The sequence below is a fragment of the Hylobates moloch genome, unplaced genomic scaffold (assembly GCF_009828535.3).
Source record: "Hylobates moloch isolate HMO894 unplaced genomic scaffold, HMol_V3 SCAFFOLD_6, whole genome shotgun sequence".
Classification (NCBI taxonomy): domain Eukaryota; kingdom Metazoa; phylum Chordata; class Mammalia; order Primates; family Hylobatidae; genus Hylobates; species Hylobates moloch.
Window position 1 is genome coordinate 116,797,703 of NW_026652281.1, and position 9,575 is coordinate 116,807,277.

Genomic DNA, 9,575 nt, shown 5'->3' on the forward strand with positions numbered 1-9,575 from the left:
AAGAAACAGGTCCTGGGAGGTGAAGTGATTTGCCCAAAATCATAACAAAGCTGGGATTTGAAACCAGGCCTGTCTCATGCAAGAGGTCTCCTCCTCTTGCATTTGTCCATCCTGCCTTCGGTAGTCACAATTACAGCCGAATGCCCACTGAGCTAGGACCAGCTAGCTGGCTAACCCCATGCCCTGGGCTACAGGTTGATGCAGGACAGTGGGCACAATGAAATAGCTCCTAGAAAGGCAAGTTGCCTGGAGTATGCATAGGGGTGGTAAGGTGGAGGATTGAGGGGTGGGGAAGGAGCAGAGGGAGCCTGTGTCTGTCTCCAGGGTGCACTGGGACCCAAGGGAACGCCTCCTCTCCTGCTGTGTGATTTGGGATGGCCCCTGCTTCACTCTGAGCCTTAGCTTCCTCATCTGTAAAGTGGGCACAGTAACTGCCCTCTCCCAGTGGTGCCATGCTCATGGCAGGATGCCTGGCACACAGTAGGGCAGCTGGGAGGATGGGGCAGAGCTGCAAGTGGGCAGGGCCTCCCCAGGGCTCTCTGCTCAGCCTCAGGAAATGGGTAGGGGGTAGGGAGGAGGAGGCGCAGATGTGCGCTTGTCTCACACGAGCAGCCGCATTTAGCCACCGAGTCGGGACTGAAATATTCCTGAGGGAGAAGAACCCTGAGGCTTCAGGGCGGCAACGGCTCGTCAGTGGGGAGCGGGGAAGGGATGTTGTCACCATCTGCCTCGTGTCTGTCTGCGACTAAAATAATACTGGGGTGAGACTCGCCGCAGGCACGGGCCCAGCCGCAAGGTTCCCCAGAAGAGGGAGGGGCTGGGGGTGCTGGAAACCTTGTGGGGAGCAGTGGCAGAGAGAGGTCTGCTGGGGTCAGCTCTTGGCCAAGGCTGGGCCCTGGTCCTGCTCCCCTCCTGAGGGGCCACAAGAACCCGGGGGGGGGGGTGTGCATAGGCGTGGGTACTTTCCTGGGGGGTCAGCCCTGGGAGTGCAGGACTGGACACCCCCCAGACTAGGCTGGGGTCTGCTTCAGAGGGGAGACCAAGCATGTGCTGAGATCCCTGCAAAGCAGGGGCAACAGCAGAAACAAAGCAAGAGACAGAGAAATTGCCTGATTCAGCTTCCATGAGTTTATCCAGAATACTGAAACCAGAAAACGTAGCAAGAAGCTATTTTAATTTCAGCCGACGTATAAGTTTTGGGTCTATGGTTTACTGTGGTTTTTATTTTGAATCAAATATGGAGGATGTTCCATAATTTCCTCGGGGCTCTGGGCTCTGGGGACTGAGTGTCTGCCTTTCTCTACTGGGCACAGTAGTCACATGCCAGCTGCCTCTAGGAGTTGGTACCCCTGGGCCTGGGCAGGTGCCCCTTCAGGTCGGGGACATGGTTTGGAGCCTGATGCTTTGCTTCTGGATGAAGCCACTACATTCTGATCTTTTGCTGTGGTTCTCATCAGATATGGCTAGTGGGGTATTTCTGTTTTTGCAGAGAGAACAGACCCATGACCTCAGTGGTTTATTTTAACTGCGGATGCACCCAAAATGCTGGTTGCTTTGTGCTGACATGGTTACAGGGCTGTCAGTTTAGCAGGCAACATGCAAGCACCTACTATGTGCAGACCCTGAGCTGGGGCAGGCTGGGCCTACCCTCAGCATACAAGGTAGAGAAGCCAGCAAGACCATAGGAGATCAGCCACCTGAGTGCCAAGGAGGGCGGTGGGGAGCAGCAAGGGGGTGTTGGATATGGCAGGAGTCCACGGCTGTCATCCTGGAGAAAGTGGCAGAAGCACTCATCCTTGAAAAGGAGACAACAGCAAAGGACAGTAAGGAGAATGCCTTAGGCAGAGAGTATGTGTGTGTGCAGACCACCATTTTGTGGCTCTCTCTCTTTGTGGCAAGGGTATTCGCATCACAATTTAGGTGCAATGTGGAGCCCTTCTTACAGACCAGACCCAAGCTAACTGGCTTAGATGTGTTTTCCCGGTTAGCCCTCACCAACATCCCATGAGGCCAGTACACTTAGTGCCCATCTTATAGATAAGGAAACCGAGGCTCAGAGAGGTTTAGCAACTTGGGTAAGAGGCAGATGTATGGCCCCAGGCTACTCCGTACTGCCTCTGCACAATGCCCTCATTTGGCAGGCAGCAACTGAGCACCTACTATGTGCAGGCCCTGAGCCAGGTGCTTCCTGGATTCAGGCCCTGGCGTCACATTCCAGAGTGTCCTCAGATGGCTGGCATCTCTCATTGTCATCTGGGCACAATGACCAGAGGAAGCTCTCTCCAGGGTATATGTGGGTATTGGAGAGAGGAGTGTGGGTGGGAGCCTGGAGGCCCCTGCTTGATAGCTGTGAGTTCTCCCTCATGAAAGCCTCAGTTTCTTCACCTGTAAAGTGGGGCCGTGATGCCTGCTGTGCAGGCCCATGTGATGATGTGCCTTGAAAGCGTGCGGGAAAAGTGCTCTGTGTGTTCAGTGAGCCCTCAAACTGGGCTGACTCTCCTGAAACCATCGGGAGCGAGCTTCCCAGAACAATCTAGCCACCAGCCTTTCCCTGCAGCTGACAGGCTGCGGTCACCACCACCACCACCACCCTGAATTATTCAAGACCCTCCAGGCCTCAGTGGCAGCCCTTCCCCTCTCCCTGTGCAACCAGGCTGTCAACACCAGCCTCTAGGCCTCTGCCAGTGATCTATGTACCTCAGGGCCCTCGAGCTTCAGCCTGCTCAGGTAGGGCCATGAGTGTGATAAGGCAAGATGTGGCTGAGCATGAGAGTGACAGTGAGCATGTGAGAGCAGGAGGGGGTGACAGTGTGAGTGTGTGTGAGTGTGGCTGTGAGTGTGCGTGAGGATGTGTGCAGGTGAGCATCTGCATGAGGGCAGGTGTGAGTGTGCCACATTGTGTGTGAATGAGTGTGTGAGTGTATCTGGAGCCTGGGCTCTCCTTAGCTGCGGGGGAGCCGGGCTCGGGGAGGAGCTCCCTCTGGCTCAAGAGAATACAGTGATCTGAGAGCTAAATTCCAGCTTGGAGTGGGAGGGGGTCAGCTCACCTTTGCTTCCAGGGTCCCTTAAGGGCTGGTTGGAGTGGAGAGAAAGCAGAGAGGCAGCAGTTTAGGAAAAAGGGTATGTAGTGGTTAGATCATGAAGAGGACTTGGAGTCTGTGGCCCTGTGGGGGCTCAGAACACTGTCAGATTATTTTGGTATGTGTCATTTCCTGGCAAGCTGAGACCCTCAGAAGAAAAGCAGTTGCCTCCCCTTGGTCCCTTTCGTCCTCCTGGGCCTAGGAGAGCTGCGAGCCCCTGCGGGCAAGAGGTGAGGACTATTCTCTTGGATCTGTGGCCAGGTGGAAGCTCTCCAAAGTCTTGCGGGATGGGGAGGGTATGGAGGCTCACCAGCACCTTGCTGGAGGGCCCTCACCCATAGGCAGGAAGGACAGAGCAGACGTCTGTTTGGTCCCCACTCCTACCAACGCACTGGCCCTGGAGGGTTACTGCTTCGTGTGGGGTAAGATGGAGTACCTGGGAGGTTGGGAGCCGGTGAGATTTAGGAACTGGGAACCTGCAGTGTGTGGAGGTTGTGGGGGTGGAATGTGTGTTTGGTGTGAGTGCTGGGGTCTGTGTGTTGGTGTGAGGAGGTGAGGGGCTGTCTGAGTTTGCCTTTGTATCTGTAAGATTGTATGTTTTCAATCCCTGTAGGTGTGACTGTTTGTCTTTTTGTGAGTGAGGACCTGTCTGTGTGATCACATGAGTGTGTATGATCTGTATTTGAGAGTGCATGTGTGTGGAAGCATGCTAATTGTGTGGGAGAGGTGAAAGATGATTGACAGGGAAGGGGCAGCGGGTGGGAGCCCACACTGAGTGCACAGTTTCATCCTTCCTCAGGCTCTGCTTGTCATGGCTGAAATCCTCCGGACTGCATTGGTACCATACTGCTGAGAGTCTGGTTGCTGGGCTTCAGCTGACAGAACATCAGAGCCCCAGGATGGGATAGCCACAAGTTGGGAAGGTGAGGCAGGGTGAGGGGCTTGATGATGGGGAGCAGGCAGATAGAACTGGCTGCAGAGCTAGGGCTGCTGGAGCCTGATGTCTGGTCCAAGTTCCAGCTCCTCCACTCATGGGGTGAGCTGGGGCAAGTCACTTCGCTCTCTGAGCCTCAGTTTCCTCATCAGAACAATGGGCCTGTACACTAAGCATTACCCACCCCAAATCCTAGAAGCCTTCCTTCTCCTCCTGGCTCTGGGAAGTTGACCATTGGAGGCCTGAGACACTTGCCTGTCTGGAGGCTGGGGAAGGATGAGACGACCCCTTCTTCCCTTCCCTGGGCCCAGAAGGCCTGACTTGTCCTACTGCACCCCTCCCATCACAGTGATCTGTGTGGGCTCATGAGAACATAAGCTAGACGGTGATCCTGTTCACCTTCCTGCATTCTGGGAGGCTCAGTCTCCAACTCCCAGAGCAGGGAATGGTCTCCACTCCTCCACTCCTTCCCAGGTTCAGAAGCAGGAATGGGGGAAGTCCTGCCTGTCCCCTCTCTGACTTTACTTTCCCTTTCTAGAGCAGGGGTATTCTGGGATGGGAGGACTGAGTGTCCCTGCTGCCTGGTCCTCAGAGTTGGCTAGCTCCCCCCATGCCCCTCATTCCCCCGCCTGCTCGCCTGTAGAGCTGTGGCCCGGGCAGCTGTCCGGCTGAGTGGGTTAGCAACACAAGACAGATGGCGAGGGATTATCTCAGCTTCTCAGAGCGCGATGGCGGCAGCGGCAGGGGTGGGGGGAAGGCTCTCACACCCTCCCCATGTGTGTGTACACACACACACACAAATGCACACATGCAGCTCCCCGCTCCTGCCCCAGACCCAGCCCAGCCTCCTGCTATTTATGAGGCGGGCAGGAAGACAAGAGGAGAGATGAGATTACGAGAATTGGTGAGAACCGTGGGACTTGGCAATCTTGTCCCTGCCCCACTTGGCTCCCAGACCACAGGCTGAACCAGCTTCTCAGGCCCTTCTTGGACCCTGCCTCTGCTATTGTGATTTCTCTGCAGCTGCCACCACTGGGAATGGTACATTCAGGAGGGCATGGTTTTACAGAGAAGTTTGAGGCCCAGAGATGTGCGAGCTGCACTCAAAGTCACACAGCAAGTTTGGTTCATTAGCAGGGTAAGTTCTGGGGGTTGGCAGGTGGTGGAGTCTCTTAGATGTCCTGGCACTGGCTGTGGGGTCCTTGGGTCTTCTGCAAACAAGGTGTTTGCCCTAGCACTTGATGCTGCAGCCCAACGTCCCACAGGGGCATGTCAAGGCCAGCTGCTGGCACGCAAGGACTCACAGGCACAGCCTCTTGTTCATATACACTGTCAGGCTCTGGGTGAAGGCTATGTAGAATTGAGTGACAGAGCTGGGTCTCCAGGCTGTGTCACTGTGAAAGAATTGGGGCAGGGTTAGAACCCCACTAGAGTGAATTCTCCTACCTGTCCCTCAATTTGCCACAGGCAGATGGTGGAGGGACTTTGCAGCCTCAGCCACACACTCAGGCCCCCCTACCACCAGGTTTGCCCTTTAACAGCCCTACTCCAAGTCCTGAGTCATCTATGCTGATCCTCCTGGGGAGAAGTGTGGGCCAGGAGACTGGGCAGGATTTGCGAATGGCAACCCCAGGGGGCCCTTTTCCCAGCATGGGTGGGCAGGGCCGACTCAGTGGGGAAGACAGGGTGGAGGCCTTCTGAGAGAACTTCTCTGCTCCTAGCTGCCAATGTCCTGACTTCGCCTCCCGTCCCCAAGAGTGACTCAGTGTCTGCTGGACGCGGGAGTGCGGGTGCAGGGCAGTGCGGAGCTGCTGTGGGTTGCCCAGTGCCACTCCCTTCAGAGCAAACCCACTTCTCGAGGCCCCGAGGCTCCCTCCTGGGGTTCTCCTGCTTTCACGTGTGCCTGCCCAGGCTGTCAAGTGAAACATGACCTCGGGGTCAGCCTGGCCTGCCTCTGGGGCTGCATTATTTGCGGGGTTTCCAACATGATGATACCACCCACACTGTCCGGTCAAAACAAGACCGGCACCGCCAGGTTTCCCTGCTCCTGCCCCCTCAAACCATTGAATCAGCCCCTCTCTTGCTATTGGATGAGAGGGTTGCCAGGACCAAGCCCCTCCTCCCCACCGCCAAGGTGACCACATGTCTAGGTATCAGGGGTGGTGGGCCCACTGCAGAGCACTAGGCCGAACTCATCTCCTGGATCCAGGCCAAGCTCCACCTCTCTGTCCCTCCAGACTCAAGTTGGTCATTTGTGTCCTGAAAGTTGGACAAAACTATATCTAAGCTCCCCATCTTCCCTCAGAGCTTGGCCTGGGGAGCCCTACATGAAACCTTGGAGCTTCTGAGCCTTCCCCCGCCCTCAACGGGGGGCTTTTAGTTCTGTGAAGGTCTCAAAGTAACATTTTAAAGAGGCACCGTAAGAGCCAATCAGAGAGCCCATGTAAATAACGGCCCGCTGATTGGCTGTCTCCTTCACGCCCTGAACGAAACTTCAACTTCATCAACTCAGCGAAGATTTTTCCTCTGGCCTCGCGCGCCCTGCAATAGGCGGGGCTGGGGGTCACCCGAGCCTTCTCCCAGCCGCAGGCTACCTGGGCCCGCCGAATGGGATCGCGCTGGGACAGGCGGGGGCGAGTGCGCCGCCCTGACCCTGGCCCCGGGGGTGTTATTCTGGTACAGAATCCCCCGCGGGGGAGGCCCGAGAAGTGAGCCCCTCCCCTTCTTTGTAGGACCGCCACAGAACGGGCTGCAGGCCGCGAGTATAGAGCTTGGCTGGGCAGGATCGATATCTGCCCGCTGGACTGATGCGCGAGGGAGGCTGCTAGACAGGCTGGCTTTGCGGCAGTGTGATGGCCGCGCAGCACCCCCCGACCCCCACAGCTCCCCAACCCCGCCATTCCCTTCATCTAGCGCTCCCGGGGAAACCGAGGCGGGCAAGTGGCGTAGAGATGGAGGGCGCACCCAGGGGCGGCGACGCTCCCTCGCTCTGGCTCCCAGCCCTGGTGGCGAGTGCGGGGGTGGGGGTAGCCCAGGGTCGCACCCTGCTCCCAACCTCGGCTCGTCCCCACCCTCCACGGTAGTCCGCAGCTCGAGGCCACCTGCATTTCTGCCAGTATCCTGTCCCCTCGCCCGGTCCTTCGCCCTCCTCCCACTTTCATTGTGTATCTCTTCTCTGGCTCTGAGGTTCTTCCTCGCTCCCTTCTCTCTCTGGGTGTCTCCGTGTCTATCTCCACATCTCCATCTCCATTTCTTTCTCTGCCTGTCTCTGTCTCTATCTGTCTCTGTCCCTCAGTCTGCTCAGGTCTCCGCTCGCCTCTTGCTCATTTTCGTTCCTCTCTTTGTCTGACTTTCTCTTGTCTCCCCCCCCTCAGTCACCCCCCAACTCCCCGCACACACACACACCTCAGAGCCCTGTTTACGACATCCCCTGGGCTGGCAGGTGGGCGGGGCTGCAGCAGAGCGGGGGTGAGAGAGGGAGACGCAGCCTCCCCCCCAGCTGTTAACCTTCACGCTTCAGGCCTCTGCGGATGGCAGAGGAGGGGGAAAGCCCAGCTGCCAGCTTGGCGGAGGTGACTGGGCGGGGGCTGGGGGCAGTCCCTCCCTCTGGGCTCGTCTCTGGGGAGATCTGGGGCCGGAAGGAATGTGGTGGAGGGCGCCTTCGGCTGAGGAAGGCTGTTGCCGGATGGGTGGCCTCCTGAAGGCTTGTGCTGGCGAGGCGGGTGCCCAAAGGGGGCTCTGAGCGGTGTCGGCCCTGCCCGCAGCCCGGCCGGACGTGGGGGCCGGCGTGAGAATCCCGCCCATCTGTGAGCCGGCCTCACGCCGTCAGACCCAATTTATCTCGCCGCCAAAGTTTCACAGCCATCTGCTCGAGTGGAACGGCTTCCAGCGCTGGCCCCACCGGGCCCCCCAGCCAGCGCGGGGATGTTTTCCAATACGACAGCATCGCCCCCCCAAAGCAAGGAGGGGGTGTAGGGGGAGGCGGCAGAGCGCAGTGCGCGGGGCTGGCAGGCAGCCCTCTCCCGCGAGCGAGCCGACCCTGAATTTTAAGCGATTGATCAGGAAGCGCAGGCCGTTCCCATCACTTTGAGCAGCCAAATGCGACGGCGCAGGGATTTCAAGGGGCCTTTGCGGAGGCGGTAATGAGGTCACCGTCACTGCTCCAGCCCGCGGGCGGGAGGGGGCGAAGGTCTGCGGACACGTGTGAACACAGCCTGTGAACCGAGCCACATCTGTATTCACGTGACCCCCGGGTCCCCAGCACTGGCCCAGGAAAACTCGGCATTTGGATCTGAGCTGATTCACACTCCCCCGCCCCCACCCCACCTACCCAACCAGACACTGTCCGAGAGGCTGAGCTAGAACCCAGCCCTGCCACATCCATGATTCCATGATCACCTCAGACAGCTTCAGCACAGGAGCCCCAACTCTCTTCTCCTCCCCGCTGTGTGCCTAAAATACACATATTTGGGCACCTGCCCATCGCACTTCTGAACAAGCCTGTGGAGACAGATGTACCCTAGGTCCCCGGTAATCACACAGGTGCACACATTCCAATTACACACCTGACCGCAATGCTCATGCATTAGTACACTCCCAACCACCACCACTACCACCCCCAAACATGCACACAGGTACTCCATTATTTTCAAGCCAGCACCCAGCAACACACGAGCCCCCAAACTCCCCTCCCCCGGGCGCACTCATGTACACACTCATTCCCAAGACCCAGAGCTTGCTGCCATGTCCGCGCGGGTGGGCGCCTCTGCTGCCCGCCAGGCAGCGCGGGTGCAGACCTCGAAGAGAACAAAGGCCGGGCAGGTGGGAGGGAGGGGGGCTGAGCCCCCGGCCCGTCCTCCTAGGCAGTGCTCATCTGTCTCGGCTCCGCGGCCACCGCATCGAGCGGCTCTGATTGCCGAGTAAATCACCGCGATGATCTGAATAATTATCGTCTCCTGAAAAGGGAAAAAACAGAGAATAAATAAAGAGAGAAGAGAGCAGCCACCTGATTTCTAGGAGCCCTGGTGTATGTCGGCGGGGTGAATACATAGGGGTGGGTGTCAGTGGCCCCCTGCAGATCCTCGGGACTTCTGTTGGGATGGAGTGCAGGTGCGGTGGGATGGGCCTTAGGGCAGACAGTCCTTCCTTAGAGGTGGCAGTTAGCATCCAGTCTCCTCCTTCGTCTCCCCAGGGTAAGTCAGGCCCCCTGGAGCACCAAACCGACCCCAGCTGGCCTCTCTGCTTCTCACACACTCAGGCCCACCCGACCTGTAGGGCACCCTCCTGTTCCAGGGCTTTACTCAGTCGGTTCCCCCCTAGTATGCCCTTACCCACCACTCTGGCTGGCCTCACTCTCCCATCTCTGAAGTTCAGCACCAGGTTACTTCCTCTGAGAACTTCTTCTTGACTGCCCAGCCCTCCAGGATCCTCCTCTCCCAGAGTTCCAGTGTCTGATTGCATTTTCCCTGACTGATTTGGGTGTGTTCTCCTGATCTTCTCAGCTGGATGGCAGCTTTGGTGGAGGCAGCTATGTTTTAAACAAAGCAGTAATAGTAGCAACA

The 9,575-nt window shown here is 57.7% G+C and overlaps 1 long non-coding RNA gene across 1 annotated transcript; it reads right to left on the bottom strand.

Annotated features, from left to right (window-relative positions):
- Positions 1–1,501: 1,501 nt before the first annotated feature.
- LOC116471580 (uncharacterized) lies at positions 1,502–6,741 on the bottom strand. The gene is made up of 3 exons (XR_004248826.2): positions 6,342–6,741; positions 5,319–5,408; positions 1,502–1,795 (listed from the first exon to the last, which is right to left on the bottom strand). It is a non-coding gene; the product is annotated as an uncharacterized LOC116471580 (long non-coding RNA).
- Between the last annotated feature and the right edge of the window lie 2,834 nt (positions 6,742–9,575).